Source organism: Balaenoptera acutorostrata, unplaced genomic scaffold (assembly GCF_949987535.1).
Source record: "Balaenoptera acutorostrata unplaced genomic scaffold, mBalAcu1.1 scaffold_1026, whole genome shotgun sequence".
In the NCBI taxonomy this organism is placed as follows: domain Eukaryota; kingdom Metazoa; phylum Chordata; class Mammalia; order Artiodactyla; family Balaenopteridae; genus Balaenoptera; species Balaenoptera acutorostrata.
Window position 1 is genome coordinate 17,514 of NW_026645597.1, and position 19,031 is coordinate 36,544.

A 19,031-nucleotide genomic window follows, 5' to 3' on the forward strand; every position below is an offset into this window, starting at 1 on the left:
AAAGCTGCAAAGAGCAGTCTTCTATGCCCTCTCCAGGAGCATAACCCTCCCAGCACCTCCACGTGTTCACCAACATCAAATCTGTCCAAAGCTCTCCATAGTTCAGAGATTTTTATGGAGGCTTCATTATGTAGGAATAATTGCTATTAGTGATTAAGTGAACCTCCAGCTCCCCCCCACCTCCCTAGAGGTCAAGGGGTGTGCCTTCAAGTCACAACCCTCTAATGACTTAATTGGTATCCCTGGCAACAAGCCTACATCCTCAGGGGGGGTTCCAAAGGTCTCCTCATTAACATGAATTCAAGCATGGTTGAAGTGGCTTGTTATGAATAACAAAAGACAACTTAATCTCTCTTATTACTTAGGAATTTGCAAGGGTTTTAGGAACTCTGTGCCAGGAACAGGGATGAAGACCAAATATGTCTTTCTTATAAATCACAATATCATACTATGCTACTAAGGTATAAGAACAGACATCATAAGAATAAAAAAACCTTAAAAGTACAATGGAATACAATTGAGAGGCCAGAAATAAACCCTTACATTTATGGACAATTGAATTTCAACAAGGGTGCCACAATTCAATCAGAAAAATAATACTCTTTTCAATAAATGGTTTTGGAACACCTGAATATTCACATGCAAAAGAATGAAGTTGTACCTCTGTCTCACACCATCTATAAAAATTAACTCAAAATGAGTAACAGACCTAAATGGAAAGACTAAAATTGTAAAAAATGTAGGGAAAACAGAGGAATAAATATTTTTGATTTCTGGTTAGGCAAAGTTTTCTTAGATTTGACAAAAACAAACAAAAGAAAAATAGACCAACTGGATATTATCAAAATAAAAAATTTCTGTGCTTCAAAGAACTCCATGAAGAAAGTGAAAGCAACCCACAAAATGGGAGAAAATATTTACAAAAATTTAACTGATAAAGAGGCTTGTACCCAAATCATATAAGAAATCTTACAAGTCAACAACGAAATGACAAATAACCCAATTTATTAACGGAGAATGAATGTGAACAGACATTTCTCCAAGGAATATATACAAACAGCCAATAAAAAATTAGAACACGAAAAGATGCTCAACATTAGGGAGATGCAAATCATGACCATAATAAAATCCCACTTCACATTCACCAGGAGGGCTTTTAAAAAAAAGACAGACAATAACAATGACTAATGGTAGTTGTGGGAAAACTGTAACCCTCATTCATTGCTGATGGGGTGGTAAAATAGTTCCACTGCCTTGGAAAATTGTTCTGGCAGTTTCTAAATTTGTTGAACAGTTACCTTATCGCCCAGTAATTCCATTCTAAGTATATACAAAGTAGATTGGAAAACTGGGTACACACAAAAATGTTTACACAACTGCTCATAACAGTCAAAACAGTCATAACAGTCAAAACAGAAACAACAAATGTCTATCAACTGATAAACTGATAAACAAAATGTGATATATCCATACAACTAAATATTAGCTTGGCCAGAAACTGAACTGGATTACTGATGCGTATTACAACAGTGATGAACCTTAAAAAGGTCATGCTAAATGAAAGAAGCCATTCACCAAAGGGTACATATTTTGTGATTCCATTTATAGGAAACCTCCAAAATAAGCAAATCTCTAAAGACACGGAGTAGATTAGTAGTTCCTAGGAGCTTGGGAGCAGGAATGGAGAGTGACTACTAAAGAGTACAGGGTTTCTTTTGAGGGTGATGAAATTATTCTAAAATTAAAGAGTGGTGATAATTCCACATCTCTGTGAACATATTTTAAAAAAAGCACTGCACTGCACAAATTAAAAGGGTGAATTTTTGGTACAAGAATTGTACCTCAATAAAATTGTTATTTAAAAAAAAAAATTCTGACAAAGTAAACTTCAGGTCCACATTGTTTCTGTAGTGAATTCTAGAGTGAATTTTTAAGGAAGAAATGACACTAATTTTATAGCACTAGGAATAGGAGGAAAAGAAAAGATCTGACAATGAGAAGCTATTTAAGGCATATGACTAACATCATACTTAGCAGTGAATAAATGAATTCTTTCACATTAAATCCCAGCCTGACTGAAAAAGAAATTAAAGTGCACAGAGATAGAAAGAGATAAAAAAAATATGCTTATTTACAAATCACACTATTTAGTATGTAAAATCAAAACCAAAAAACTAGAACCCATTAGCAAGTAGCATCCATACAAGAATTCAAGAGTAAGTTACCATTCTAAAATCCATTTCAGCTACCTCGAAAATTTGCAGATTAAAGAAAATAAGCTATACCTTTACTACAATACATACAAAAAGCTATTCAATATAACTCAAGAGTGTACATTCCTGACTCAAGTAAAATCTTAGCAAACTAATCCTAAAAGGAAAATAACTTACATTGATAAAGAATGTATAAAACAGGCTGAGAGCAATCTGAAATCAAGAGTTAAATCCATCACACCACAAAGTGGGAAATGAATAGAGAGCTGACCTCAGATATGTTCATCTTCTGTAGCGTTTAGGAAGGTGCAGAGGACTGAAGATTCAGCTGGGGGGACAGAAAAAGGACACTGTCAGGACACCTGGCCTGCTTTACAGTTCCTACATTCATTCACCTCCCAATCACATCAGCAGCCCAGCTGAGAAGCAGCCTCCCTACAGCATCCCTTCAGCCCTTGAAATGGCAAGGGAAAGATCCTGTGGAAACACCATCTGTCCATCTACCAGTTTGAAATGATCACGGGGCTTAAACCTACCACTCTCATTTGGTAAAAATAATTTTGTCTATTGATTTAAATTGATTTAATTAAATACAAACAAAAATGGAAAAACAGATGATTGAAGTACAGCAAAGGATGACACTACTTCATTAAAATTAACAGTAAAAAAAAGAGACACAGGCTGCATCCTTTATCTATTTTCCTAGCAAAACTGTTTACCCCTTGAGTTAGAGAATCCACAGACTGCCCAATAAAAAGGATGCGGTGCTTTATGGCAAAGTGTTAAAACTTACTACTTTCTAGTGGGCTGAAGTTTCTCAAAAGGGACTCTTGATAAGTTTCTTTTGATTGACTGAACAGTATGAACGACTGTTCGACTCCTGGCTCTGTCACAATCCGGTTAAGCCTGGAGAAGTCACCGGCCCTCTCAAACTCAGGACCACCTCACCAACCTGAGACTCAGATTTGCTTTTTGCTTAACGTGTGTCTAATGCAGATGCTCATACCGTTATCACGAGATAATTGGGAGGCTTATGTAAACCACCCAATGAAAAGAACAAAGTGCCTTCTAAATAACAACATTATCACTTTTTCGACGGTTAGTACCTGGCACTTGGCTCTTTTTCCAAACGACCCATACAGATTTCTCAGAACAACGCCATGAAGCAGGCATTATTCATAGCCTCCTTTGCAGACCTGACTCGCCCCCAGGTTACTTCTCCCGCCCACAGTACAGGTGACACGGCTGTAACTGACCGGGTCTCTCCCGCTCCAGAGCAGGGCTGCCCAGCACACCCTCCGCCCGCGCTTTCTGGCCCGCTCACGGCCAGCGTGACCACCGCGCTTTCCCTCCCACTGTCCGCCCCGGCGTCCCCCCGTCAGATGCGGGCGGGGCCGGGCATTCCGTCCCCACACGCACCGTCCCCTCTCCTAACGGGTCTCAGCTCCACCGGCCCCCGAGACCACAAGGCCCGAACCGGGATCGCCCCACCCACCTTCCCAGGGCGGAGGTCCAGGCCAGACCCGGGCACTGCAGTCCCGCCTGGGCCAGAGGACGGCCCGAGACGTCCCGCGACGTCCCGCTTCTGCCCCCGCCACAAGAACGCCGCTCTCAGCGAAGCTTCAGGCCACGCAAGCCCTGCACCTGCCACGACCAAAGCTCCAGGTTCTTCTCACCTCGAGGCGCATGAAAGCGGAAGGGGTGAGGCGGGCCCTACGTTGCACATGCGCAGAGGAAGCCGCGAAAGACCAGGAAGACAGTAAGAGGGAGAAAGACTACATTTCCCTTGGCCCCCTGCACCCTGGGTTGACTGTGAGCCAAGCAATCAATTTAGTACTTCAGAGTAGAAATACGGGGGGAAATGCTTATCCCAGGGTCCTGGGTGCCCTGAGACCCCTGACTGGGTGTGTGTCTGAGGCAGGAGATAGAGGGGCCCCAAGCCAGGCATTCACAACTAACCTCCCGTTTACATTTCATGGGGCAGGAAAAAGTGGGCTTCCGACACTTACAACTTAGTCTCCTGTTTACATTTGCTGAGACAGGAGATAGATGGGCTTCAGTTTAGACATTTAAAATCAGCCTCCTGTTTGCTCTCTGAAATGGAAGTAACTGCAGAAACAGGGTAAATACCCAGGCTTTGTCTCCCGTGAACACCTTAAGATAACAGTCATGGCAGGAATAGAGAGGGGCTAACCCTTGTTTGAGTCAAGGATCAAGAGGTCATATATTTCCCATCCTTGGGGCAAGGGAGACACTGCACATGTGCAGAAAGGTTCCTTGGGGGTCAAAAAGGAGGGCACACCACCCCAGAATGTGTGATGCTAAGGCCGTCGCATAGGCCTCTGGGCTGAAATCCATCTTGGAAAAAAGTTGCACAGGCATATGGGGGAGGGTCCTAGGGCAGGTCAGGTGTAGAAGAAGAAACCAGATAATTGGCCAAAGGTACACAAAGACCCAGAAGAACTGCCCTGTATAAATGATTTAACCACCTTTTTACTGCGCTTCTCCTCATTAGGGGGGACGCCCACACCCTCTCTATCCAGATGTGCATCTCTGCCTTGCTTCTGTCTTAACTAAACAAACTGTTTCTCTGTGTGCTATGTCTCTAATAATAAACTTTGTACCTGTTTTTACAGTTTTTGCCTCCGTGAGCAATGCATTTTTCACTGGGGGCAAGAGCCGGGGGTGTGGTGGCTAGGATTCCTGGTTTTCATCCAGGCTGCCCAGGTTCAATTCCTGGGCAGGGAATTAAGATCTCACTTCATGCCACCACTCACTGCTGCCTCTCCAAGATCATGTCCACACTGTGGCTCTTAGGCCATCTGTATACCTGGGTCCCAGGGCAAAACTAGGAAAGCTCGTAGCTGAAATCATATTCTCCAAATTGCTAGATCCTGATAGTCCCGAGAAAATATCCTCCTAATGGCATAGAATTTTCCGTCTCTGCATTAATTAACCTACTTGGCATCAAGGGGGCATCCTTTGTGAAGGACAAATAGCATATTTTCTCAAGAGTGAGTTCACTGGTTTAGTCATAATGGAACAGACTTCTTTTTTCATTTATTGCAATTTTCAAACCAAGCAGGATGCTGCAGGGCCTTTCTGGATACAAAAGCCTTTCCCTGTCCTCTGCTTCTTTGGAGGAAAAAGGTTTCAGCTCCTAGACTGTTGTCGCTGAGTTGCAAAGGACAGATTCAGACAGTTACTAATAAGGAAGAAGAGAAAATACAGAAACAAAGGAGGGGCAGTCAAAAACAATAGGGTAGCTATAAAACGGGGACCTGTTTCCTCCTCAAGGGATATACATAGCAATATCTATGTATGTGTCTTGTTATGCATAACAATATGTGCAGGATCTAAAACTCCCACTCTGCTGGAGGATGGTAACTTCAGATTGAGTACAATATTCCTAAACACCACCCAGTCACCTCATTACCAACAAAAGTCACACATCCTACAGGCTTCGCCCCAAATTTTTACTATAAAAACTCTTCCACAAAAATCATCCAGGAGTTCAGGTCTTTTGAGCACGAGCCACCAGTTCTCCTTGCTTGGTCTTTGCAATAAATCTTTACCTGCTCCAAACTTCGACGATTTTGTTTGTTTGGCCTCACTGTGCATCAGGTACATAAACTGGCATTTGGCAATCATTTCCTATGTAAAAATCCATGAACTCCTAACGTTAAAGGTAAATATGAAAGTATAATGAACTGACAGCCATACCATGTTTGTTTTATGCAAACCAGATGGCCCTCCTCATGACATAGGCCTAGCAAAATACTCAATATTGTTTGCAAATTTTTTGTTCATACACCTCCAATCCTGACCTGAGCAAGGCTGTTGAAAAATCATTATTCCTTCAACACTTGATGGAATATTTTCTGTGTTCTTTATTGTATATAAATATATTTCAACATTTTGTTTTAAATTATACAAAAACACAGGGTCAGTTTAATCAAAAGCATAGTGCTTGATGGGATTATTGGAGGAAATTTCCACTCTGCATCTCCTTCCCAAATGGAACCAATGTTCATTAGCCTCAACTTTATTCAGTGCAGTCCACTACACAAATACATTTTTCAAATAGGAGCTTTTCTTTTTTCCACTTATTTACAACTCATTTTGACTCAATTAAAGTGTAGTCATATTATCAAGTCAAATTATTTAAAACTACATAGTTGGGCTGCAACACAGAGGCTTGAAAGAATGAAAAAAGAGCCCAAAATCAGCGACAGAGACATCAACGATTTAATGGATGGAGGATCTTACATGTCTGAAGTGTGGTCCTTGAGTGACATCCCACCCTGTGCAGCAGACCACAGGAAGGACGTGGCAGTAGTCTTCCCTAGCAGGGGTTGGGGGGAAGATACCAGTTATAGGGGGAATTGACCTCAGATTGGTTCATCAGTTACCAGGGAAACCAACAGAGCTACATGATTCTCACCGTCCCTTTGATAAGCTATCAGCGTGGCGATGTTCTGCTCTAAAGCTAGAACAGTCATTGGCTGGGGCATGGGGCAAGTATGCAGGAAGGTTACTCTTCTGAGTAGGGTGTAGGTGAAGCAAGCACTGGTCAAGCAGGAGATGTACAAAGAGCAAGAGAACAGGCATTTTGAGTGGCCTGACCATACATACATCATACTTTTTCTTGGCTGCATGATATTTTATTGGAGGGGTATATGATTTACTTAATAAAAACCTTTTACATGGATGTTTAGTTTGTTTCCAAATTTCATTATTGTAAATATGCAGTAAATATTTGTGTCTATACTTCTTTGCATATTTGCATTATTTCTGCAATACAAATTCCAAAATATACAATTGCTAAATTAAAATAGATACGTAAAAGTTGGTAGATGTTAACAATAGGCCATCAAAGAAGCTATGCTAATTTATACTCCCACTAGGATTTGTGAAAGAAAAAGCCTTTCTGACACTTAGTAAAACAGTAAGACTTTTTTCAAGAAAATTACAACAGGGCAGAGAGATCAGACTTAACTCCAAATACAGCAAAGAAAGCTGGGGACTTATAGCTGATGAGCAAAGTGAGGGAATATGTGGATGGAAAATGACTAGAAGGAGACTTCAAAAGTAAAGGGATTCTTACTAACCTGACCTAACGAGATTCTTGCTAAAGAGAGGCCAAGTGCTTAGATGTCAAAGGTGAGGGATGAGGCTCAAGGATGAAGATTCTATCTAAACTGACTTAGCAGGATTCTTGCTAAAACTGGACTGTGTACCCCTGTCAAGGATGGGATGGATATGGAATGCTAAGGTCAAGGCTTAGTCTAAAAGAGGGTTTAGAGGAACCTGACTGAAGTTTGGTCAAGAAGGGCATTTGGGTCACATTACATGAGAGTTCCACTCCCCTCATCCCTATTCCAATACAGGATTTCACTGTTCTTTGATAAATAGTTATTACAGAGGCTAATCGAATAGATGATTTACATCTACATATTTCCACTGGGCATTTTCTTACTGTATGTGTGAGAGTTACAAGTTCCAAATTTTTTATACAAATAGGTTCTGAGACCAGAGTCCTTTGTATTATTCTGAAAACCAACTTATATTACATATAAAATTCCATTATATATTTGGATCTATTGATAGAGTTTTGTTGTTGTTGTTCCCTTGGTCTATCTATCAATGCACCATTTACACAATGTGTTCATTACTTTAGCTTTCTTATAGATTTAACTATGATAATCATATCTTTTGACTCAATTTTCAGAATTTCCCTAGCTATTCTCACAAGCTCTTCATCAAGAGAAACAGTATAACTTTCTAGGGCCAAATCTCTAAAAATAATCATGCTGAGGTTCTGATTAGCATCATACTTATGAATTGAAGTGAGACATAATATTGTTACAATGGTAAAATAATGACATTATCCAGTCTGCCAATAATATACTTCTGGCCACTGTATATCTCACTCTCCTTTAGATCCCTTATGTAGTTTAATAGTTTTCTATATATAGATATACATATAGGCAAACATTGATTCAGTTCTTTCAATTGGATTCTTATAGTAAATGAAACATTTTCACATATGGTATAATATGTATTTATTTGCACATGGGAAAGTTGTTGGTTTTGATATAGTAACAATGTTTTTTGCTTTATTCTCTGATTTATTTTTTCAACTAGTTTTAATGTTAATGATCTTGGATATTCATGCACATAATGACAAGCCACTGATTTTCAACATTTATCATTATTTGTACTTCTATTATGGGCTGAATTGTGCCCAACCCCTCAAATCAATATGTTGAAGCCCTAACCCTGAGTACCTTAGAATGTAACTATATTCAGAGTTAGAGCCTTCCAAGAAGTAATTACATTAAAATGAGGCTGTGAAGGTAAGCTCTAATCCATTCTACCTGGTGTTCTTATAAGAAGCTTTGGCTACACAAGGAGACACAAGGAATGCATACATACAGAAGAAAGACCATATGAAGACACAATAAGAGGGCAACACTAAAAAAGTCCCAGAGATCTAAAGCACGATATAGTGAATATAAACAACAGTATTGTATTATAGTCATCAAACTTGCTAAAAGACTAGATCTTAATTATCACAATCACCAAAAAGAAATGATAATTACATGACATGATCAAGGTGCTAATTGTCACTACAATGGCAATCATATTACGATACCTAAATCTACCAAATCAACATGTTTTACACCTTAAATTTACACAATATTATATGTCATATATTTCAATTAAAATTGAAATATATTTCAATTAAAATATGTCAAATATATTTCAATGTTATATGTCAAATATATTTCATCTCTCCTTGGCTTGAGACCATCTGCAAGCCAAGCAGAGATGCCACAGAAGAAACCAATTTACTGACACCTTGATTATGAACTTCTAGCCTCTCAAACTGTAAGAAAATACATTTCTCTTGCTTAAACACCCAGTCTACACTTTGTTGTTATGGCAGACCTAGCAAACCTATACACCTTATAATGAATTAAACATAATGAGCACAAAAAGTCTGGTGGAGCTATATTAAATAAGTCATAATAGACTTTAACATAAAGATTAATAATAGAGATAAAGTATATATAATCATATACTATATACATAATATATATAAAATATCTTTTCTGTGTATTTATTATTTATTCTTTGTAATTCTTATAACCTGTCGTGTGACACCTGGTCTTCCAGATGCCGGATTGACAGCAGGGAAAAAGAAATAAAAATCCCTCTACTCTGCTCTTGGGTTTGTGTTCAGGGTTGGTGTGGGGAGCCTATTAGATGGAGTCACAGCAAGAGAGCAAGGGAGTATGTCCCTACCTGGCAGAAAGTCCTGACGAAATGGGTGCTGCTCCCTTAGGTGGAGGTGCTTGGTCATGGCTGGCCCTTGGTTCAGTATAAGATAGACCAAAGATGAGCCTTCCTCTCATCTCACTTAACGAATCTTAATGGCAAAACACAAAAAGATCAAACAGGTTACAAATGACAGAAATACATCTCAGAACCAAGCTCAAGAATATTTATATGTCTACAAAATATCCACCACCCAGCAAGTCTGGAATCCAGTTAAAAATGACCAGATTTAACAAGAAAATGGGACCCATGAGGAACAAAATAAATCGGTTAAAACTGTTGCTAATCTGGGAATTCCCTGGTAGACCAGTTGTTGGGACTCCATGCTCTCCCTGCGGAGGACCTGGGTTCGATCCCTGGTCAGGAACTAAAATCCCACAAGCCACATGGCATGTCTGGAAAAAAATTTTTTTTTAAATTGTTGCTAATCTGACACAGGTGTTAGAAGGGTATTAATACAGTCATTAGCACTGTATTCCATACAGTCATTATCCCTGTATTCCATAGATTCAAAAAGTTAAGTACAAGCATGAGAGATAAAACAAAAGATTCAAATTGAACTTCTAGATGTAGATAAAAACTACAATGCTTGATATAAAAAATAAAATGGATGGGATTAAACAGCACATTATACATTTCTACAGAAAAGACAGGAAAAAAACAGAGGAAAAATTAGCAATGAACAGCAAATGGTACAACAATTTCAAGTGGTCAGATAAATATGTAATTGGAGTTCTTACAGGAGTGTGAGGGAGTAGGGGAGAAAATTGAAAGAAATAATGAGTGAAAGTTTTTCAAACTGTAAATCCATACATCCATGAAGCTTAGTGATCTCAAGTATAAGAAACATAAAGCTACACTAAGGCACATCACAAACAAATTGATCAAAACCAGTGATAAATATAAAATATTAAAAGCAGCTGGAGGAAAAAAAATTGTTTGTACAAAGAAGCCAAGATCGGGGGGGACCTTCAAGATGGCGGAGGAGTAAGAGGTGGAGATCAACTTCCTACCCACAAATATATCAAAACTACATCTACACGTGGAACAACTCCTACAGAACATCTACTGAACGCTGGCAGAAGACCTCAGATTTCCCAAAAGGCAAGAAAATCCCCAGATACCTGGGTAGAGCAAAAGAAAAAAGAAAAAACAGAGACAAAAGAATAGGGACGGGACCTGCACCTCTGGGAGAGAGCTGTGAAGGAGGAAAAGTTTCCACGCACTAGGAAGCCCCTTCACTGGCAGAGACAGGGGATGGGCGGGGGAAACTTCGGAGCCACGGAGGAGAGCACAGCAACAGAGGTGCTGAGGGCAAAGCGGAGAGATTCCCGCACAGTGGATCAGTGCTGACCAGCACTCACCAGCCTGAGAGGCTTGTCTGCTCACCCACCAGGGCAGGTGGGGGCTGGGAGCTGAGGCTCCAGCTTCAGAGGTCAGATCCCAGGGAGAGGACTGGGGTTGGCTGTGTGAACACAGCCTGAAGGGGGCTGGTGCACCACCGCTAGCTGGGAGGGAGACAGGAAAAAAAGTCTGGACCTGCCGAAGAGGCAAGAGACCATTGTTTCGGGGTGCACGAGGAGAGAGGTTCCTTCCCTGTGTGCCCACAGAAGGCAGAGCACTGCCTAAGCAAGTTCCAGAGACGGGAGCGAGCTGTGGCTATCAGCTCGAACCCCAGAGACAGGCATGAAATGCTAACACTGATGCTGCTGCCACCAAGAATCCTATGTGCAAGCACAGGTCACTATCAACACACGCCCCCAACCCTGAGAGCCTGTGGAGCCCACCACTGCCAAAGTCCCTTGATCCAGGGACAACTTCCCTGGGAGAACACACGGCATGCCTCAGGTTAGTACAATGTCATGCCAGCCTCTGCTACCAGAGGCTCACCCCACATTCCAGTTATGACTACCATACCCCTCCTTCCCACCAGCCTGAGTGAGCAAGAGTGGCCTAATCAGCCGCTGCTTTAACCCCTCCTGTCTGGGTGGGGAACAGATGCCTGAGGGTGATCTACATGCGGAGATGGGACCAAAACCAAAGCTGAACCCCAGGAGCTGTGCAAACAAAGAAGAGAAAGGGAAATTTCTCCATGCAGCCTCAGGAGCACCAGATTAAATGCCCACAATCAACTTGATGTACCCTGCATTTGTGGTATACCTGAATAGACAACAAATTGTCCCAAATTGATGAGGTGGACTTTGGAAGCAACTGTACACTTGGGTTTTGCTGTCTGCGACTGATTTGTTTCTGATTTTTATATTTATCTTAGTTTAGTTTTTAGCGCTTGTTATCATTGGTGGATTTGTTTATTGATTCAGGTGCTCTCTTATTCTTTTTATATATTTTTTATTTTAATTACTTAATTTTATTTATTTTTTCTTTCTTTTTTTCTCCCTTTCCTTCTGAGCCATGTGGCTGACAGGGTCTTGGTGCTCCTGCCTGGTGTCAGGCCTAAGCCTCCGAGGTGGGAGAGCCGATTTCAGGACATTGCTCCACCCGAGGCCTCCCAGACCCACGTAATATAAATCAGCGAGAGCTCTCCCAGAGCTTCTGTCTCAATTCTAAGACCCAGCTCCACCCAATGGCCGGCAAGCTCAAGTGCTGGACGCCCCATGCCAAACAACTAGCAAGACAGGAACACAACCCCACCCATTAGGAGAGAGGCTGCCTAAAATCATACTGAGTTCACAGACACCCCAAAACACCACCAGACGTGGCCCTGCCCACCAGAAAGACAAGATCCAGCCTTATCCACCAGAACACAGGCACCAGTCCCCTCCACCAGGAAACCTACACAACCCACTGAACCAACCTTAGCCACTAGGGGCAGACATCAAAAACAATGGGAACTACGAATCTACAGCCCGTGAAAAGGAGACCCTAAACACAGTAAGTTAAACAAAATGAGAAGACAGAGAAATATGCAGGAGATGAAAGCGTAAAGTACAAAATGAAGAGGATATAGGCAGTGTAACTGAAAAACAATTCAGAGTAATGATAGTAAAGATATCCAAAATCTTGGAAATAGAATAGAGAAAATACAAGAAACGTTTAACAAGAACCTAGAAGAACTCAGGAGCAAACAATGATGAACAACACAATAAATGAAATTAAAAATTCTCTAGAAGGAATCAATACCAGAATAACTGAGGCAGAAGAACGGATAAGTGACCTGGAAGATAAAATAGTAGAAATATCTGTCACAGAGCAGAATAAAAAAAAAAGAATAAAAAGAATTGCGGATAGTCTCAGAGAGCTCTGGGACAACATTAAACGCACCAACATTCGAATTATAAAGGTCCCAGAAAAAGAAGAGAAAAAGAAAAAGAAATATTTTCAGAAGAAAATATTTGAAGAGATGATAGTTGAAAACTTCCCTAACATGGGAAAGGAAAGAGTCAATCAAGGCAAGGAAGTGCAGAGAGTCCCATACAGGATAAACCCAAGGAGAAACATGCTGAGACACGTATTAATCAAACTAACAAAAACTAAATACAAAGAAAATATATTAAAAGCAGCAAGGGAAAAGCAACAAATAACATACAAGGGAATCCCCATAAGGTTAACAGCTGATCTTTCAGCAGAAACTCTGCAAGCCAGAAGAGAGTGGCAGGACATATTTAAAGTAATGAAAGGGAAAAAATTACAACTAAGATTACTGAAAATCTGAAAAGTAAATTAAGAAAACAAACCCATTATCAACTTCAGTACAAAGAATACAATACTTAGAAGTAAACTTAACTAGAGGTGAAAGACCTGTACACTGAAAAGTGTAAACAATGATGAGGAAAATTAAAGAAGACACTGATAATATGGAAAGACATCCCATGTTCATGGTTACTATTTTTAGAATGTACATACTACCATAGTGGTCCACAGATTCAATGAAGTCCCTATTAAAATCCCAATGGTGTTCAATACAGAAATAGAAAAAGCAATCCAAAAATTCATAGGGAACCACAAAAGAGCCCAAATAGCCAAAACAATCTTTCGAAGAATAAAGCTCAAGGGATCACACTTCCTGCTTTCAAAACATATTACCAAGCTACAGTAATTAAAACAGAATAGTACTGGGTTAAATACAAACATATAGACCAACGGAACAAAATAGAGAGCCCAGAAAGAGACCCATGTATATACAAGAAACAAAATATCACCACTGAATACTCTCAATCAAATACTTATGAAAAGTCCTAAATACACTTTTGTCAAATGTTTGAATCCTAAACGTTAGTAGCATGGAACATAAAAGTACATCCAAAAAAAACCAACACCATTTTATATTAATTTAAAATAAAGTCACAAAAAAATGGTATAGGCTTCTCATATCATAAAGCTTCCTTCCAACCTGTAACAACCATTACATCTTCCCAAATGCAATCTAGATTTCAACAAACAGGAGCAATACCACCACCACCACCATCACCACCACCAACAGCAACAAACAGCTGTAACAGAAAATCCTGATGGGAAGGGAGAATCTGATTTCCGGAATTTCTACTTTATGTTATTTAACATATAAATTTTCAACAAAGAGTTATGAGGTATGAAAATAAACAACAAAGTATGATCCATGAATGAGGAAAAAAATGTATATATACATATATATATATATATTTATATATATGTGTCTGTGTGTGTGTGTATATATACATACACATTGTCCACACAATGTGGACATACACATATACACATTGTCCAGGCATAAAAAGACTTTAAATCACTCTCTTAAATATTCCCATAGAACTAAATGAAATTTTGGACAAAGAACTAAAGGAAATCAGGAAAATGGTGCCTCACCAAGCGATGAATACTAATAAAGAGAAAGAAATTACAAAAAGGAATCAAATATATATTCTAGAGTTGAAAAGTGCCACAACTGAAATAAGAAAGTCATTAGGGGGATTCATTAGCAGATTTAAGCAGGCAGAATAAAGAATTGGCACATTTGAAGAAGAACTGATTGAGACTATCCACTCTGAGGGGTGGAAAGAGGAAAGAGTGAAGAATAACGAGCAGAACGTAAAAGACCTACAAGACATCATCAAGTATGACAACATATCCATAATAGGAATCCCACATGGAGAGAAAGGGATAGAAAGTCAGGGAAAATATTTGAAGAGATAATTGTCCCAAACTCCTCAAATATGATAAAATACATGAAAGTACATATCCAAGAAACTCAATGAACTCCAACAGGAGATCTACACAAAAACACTATATTAAAATTGCAAAAACTAACAACAAAGAGAATTTTGAAAGCGTCAAGGGAGAAGGCTGGTGGATTTCATATTCACGTGTTGAAAGAAAAACACTGTTCACCAAGAATTCTATATCTGGTAAAACCATCTTCCAAAAATGAAGGACAGCAGTGATATAGGTAAGATGGCAGAATAGGAAGCTCCAGGTATGTAACCCCATGAAAACTCTGAACTAAACAATAGAATACAAATAGCTTTGTGGGAGCTCTAGAAACCAGCCAGTAATCTGAAGCAACAAAGTGAATGCCCAGTAAAGAAAGAGTCACTCTCAAAATGAGAGCAAATTTCGTGACATTTTTGCTCACTCTTATCCTAACCCATTCCTGGCTCAATATGGTGCAGTAGAGTGAAAGCTGCCCAATTACTGGTCCTCCATTGGGAGAAAAGTAAAAGAGTGCAACTTGATTGCAATGTGTGGCATGCCAGGCAATGTCTGAGAGTCTGATTTCTGTCTCACATGACTCAGAGCTGAGATAGGAATAGTGGAATATTTTGTATATCAGATTGGTGGCTGTGAAAGCAATGATGGATTCAATGGCCCATGAAAACTTCATGGCAACTGTAGACCTGCACACACCTGGAGGGCAGAGATTATTGACAGAGGAATACAACAGAACATTTAAGGGCCAAGAAGCCAGGGGTGAGGCTCTTGGAGAAATGAAACAATTAAAAACAGCTGTGTGTGTGGCAGAATTAGGGGCTTGAAGCTGGGCTTTACACACAGGCCCAGTGAAGGCACATCCTCATAAAAGATCGGAGACGACCTGAAGCCTTTACACCAGGCTGATTAGTGAAGGTTTTCCTCTGCAAGTATCCAGTCTACAAGGCTGGGAGAGGTGGCTGTTTTGTTCAATATGCAATTTTTGACAAAAACTCACAAAATACAGAAAAAACAGGGAAATGTGGCCCATTCAAAGGAACATAATAAATCTCTAGAAAGTGACACTAAAGAAACACAGGCTTCAGGGGCTTCCATGGTGGCGCAGTGGTTGAGAATCTGCCTGCTAATGCAGGGGACACGGGTTCGAGCCCTGGTCTGGGAAGATCCCACATGCCGCAGAACAGCTGGGCCCGTGAGCCACAATTACTGAGCCTGCGCGTCTGGAGCCTGTGCTCCGCGACAGGAGAGGCCCACGCACCGCGATGAAGAGTGGTCCCCACTTGCCACAACTAGAGAAAGCCCTCGCACAGAAACGAAGACCCACCACAACCATAAATAAATAAATTAATTAAAAAAAAAAAAAAGAAACACAGGCTTCAGAGTTGCTAGATGAACTCTTGAAAACAACTGCCTAGGAAGTCAGGAAGGTGATATATCAACAAAGTGAGAATATCAACAAAGAGACAATTTATTTTAAAAAAGCAAATGTGGAGCTAAAAGTGTAAATTGAATATTTCACAAGAGGGGTTCAAAAGCAGACTGCAACAGGCAGAGGAAGGCATCAGCAAAGTTGAAGACAAATCACTTGAAATTATTAGTTCTCAGAGCAAAAAGGAAAATGAATGAAGAGACGTGAACAGACCCTAATGGAATTATGGGAATCCAAAAAAGAAGACATTATGGGAATCCAGGAAGAAAAAAGAGTGAGAAAACAGCGGAAACCTCGTCTGAAGGAATAATGGACAAAAACTTCCCAAGCTGTGAAATACTTGGATATAAAAATACAAGTTAAACGAACTGTAGGGTGAAATCAAATAGACCCACACTAAAACACAGAGCTCCTTAACAGATGAAACAAACATTGATGGAAGGGAGAAACAGTAATGAGTTGGAGACTTTGATAGCCTTCATTCAGAAATGGGAGAGAACAACCACACAGAAGATCAGGAAGGAAACAGAAGACTTAAACAACAGTATCAACCAAATGGACCTAACACACACATATATACACAGCTCTCTACCCAAAGACAGTAAATTATAGATTTTTCTCAAGTGTACATGTAACATTTCCAGAATAGGCCATATGTTAGGCCACAAAACAATTCTTAATAAAAATTAAAACTATTGCAATCACACAATGAATCTTTTTCTATCACAACGGAATAAAAGTGGAAATCAGTAACACAAGGGAAACGAAAATTCACAAACATGTGGAAATTAAACAGCACGCTTTTAAACAACCAATGGGTCGAGGAAGAAATTACAAGAGAAACTACAAAATACCTTGAGACCAAAGAAAAAAAATACAAAATACCAAAACTTACGGGATGGAGCACAAGCAGTGATGAGAGGGAAATTTATACCTGTAAAGGCTTACATTTAAAAAAGAATAAAGATCTCATATCCACAATCGAACATCTTCCTTAAGGAAGTAGAAAAAACTTAACCCAAGGCCAGCAGGTGGGAAAAAGAATAAATATTACAGCATACATAAACAAAACAGAAAAACAATATGGACAGTCAATGAAACCAGGAGTCGGTTATTAGAAAAGATCAACAGGTACCTCAAGATGGACACAGAAGAGACTCCTGAATTTCCCTCCTTCCATGGATGCACTGAATATACAGCTACACACAGATCAATTCCCTCTGAAAGATATCAAGAAACTAACTTTAGTGACTCCTACACATTGGGAAACTGAGAAAATACCCACAAGGAAATGTGTAGGAAAGGATGAGACACACTCTTACTATAAACCCCACCCAAGAACAGCGCCTTATAATCTTTCTGAAACCACCAACTCCTAGCCTCTTCCCAATTAGCGCACTGTTTGCACCACATTTCTAATGTCCCAAATTTTAAGGCTGCCGCCTGAGGGATGGGCCCCCAAATCATCTAGCTCTGAGAGCCAAACGGGCTTCCCTTCACAAGTCCCATGGTATTAGAGCAAACAAATAAGCAGTTTTTACAAGGTGCTTGAGCACTCCCTCTGGCTATCTCCCCAAGCTCAGAGCAGAGGGAACACACACAAATGCTTATCTCCCAATTTCTTCCTGGAGGGTGTTGGACTACATACTTTGCCAGCTACTGTCTGAGGGCCCAGCTTCTAATCAGCTTGCATTTCAGCTGACTGGAATCCTGCCTAGAGCCCCAAAGAGCCAGTGGGTACTTACCCTGCTCTCTCCCCCCAGCTTCCTTCAACAATAAAGCCAAATCTCCTGCATGTCCCTGGAGGGAGCTTGTCTACACATTTAGAACCCTGACTTTTAAAACTGCCACCTGAGGGATGGACCCCAAAATAACCTGCCTCTGAAAGTCAACTGGGCTTGCATTCCTGAGCACCACAGTACTATAGCAAACAAAGAAGCAGTTTTTAAATGGATGCATGAGGATTCCCTGTAGCTATACACCCAGACCCAGCATGGAGGGAGATGACAAAATAATGCCCATCTCCCAGTTTCTCCCTGGAAGGAAGTTGTATATTTTCCTAGCTGCTGCCTGTGGTTCTGGCTTCCAGTTAGTCAGCATGTGGAAGCTCACTGGGATCCTTTTGTGAGCCTGGTAAACCTGGTGGACATGTCCCCTGCTATCTCTCCCAGCTCCAAGTAAGACCAAATTTTTATCTTCTCTCCTGAAAGGAGCTTGTCCACACCTCTAGCACACCAGTTTTCAACTGCCACCTAAGGGACTAGCCCCCAATTCACCTAGCTCTGGGAGCTGAAAGGGCTCAGCCTTCATGAGTCCCTGGGACCACTAAAAACAAAGGCTGTTTTACTTGGACAGAGAAGCATTCAGAGCAACTATTTCCCTTGGCTCAGCACAGAGTGAGGAAGAAAAAACTCTTCCAGCTCTGGATTCTTCTTCATAGGGGCTACCCGGCATATGTCATATTCTGACTTTTCCAACTCCTGCCTGATAACTGGGCTTCCAATTCACCTGCATCAGGGAGTTAAAGCAGCAGGCAACTGGCAGTTGTCCAGAAGCCTACACAGGCATATGGGCATTAACCACATCTTTGAGGACACTGATGGGTCTTGGAACACCCTCAACTACTGGAAGTCACTAAGAACAAAGACAATGATTTCAACAACCAGGCCAGGCTGATTAAGGAGGTTCATATCCTACACAAGGCCAATCTGTCAAAACTGGGAAAAGTGGCTGTTTTATACAAAAACCAACACAGAGAGTCAAAGAAAGTAAAGAAACGGGGATGTTTCAAACAAATAAACAGATCTCTAGGAGCTGACCTTAACGAAGTGGATATAAGTGAATTACCCAACAGGGAGTTCAAAATAATCGTAATAAAGATGCTTACTGACGTCAGGAGA

The 19,031-nt window shown here is 40.4% G+C and overlaps 1 long non-coding RNA gene across 1 annotated transcript; it reads right to left on the reverse strand.

Annotated features, from left to right (window-relative positions):
* Nucleotides 1-988: 988 nt before the first annotated feature.
* LOC130706634 (uncharacterized) lies at nt 989-18,641 on the reverse strand. The gene is made up of 3 exons (XR_009006821.1): nt 17,267-18,641; nt 9,525-9,648; nt 989-2,541 (listed from the first exon to the last, which is right to left on the reverse strand). It is a non-coding gene; the product is annotated as an uncharacterized LOC130706634 (long non-coding RNA).
* Nucleotides 18,642-19,031: the final 390 nt, after the last annotated feature.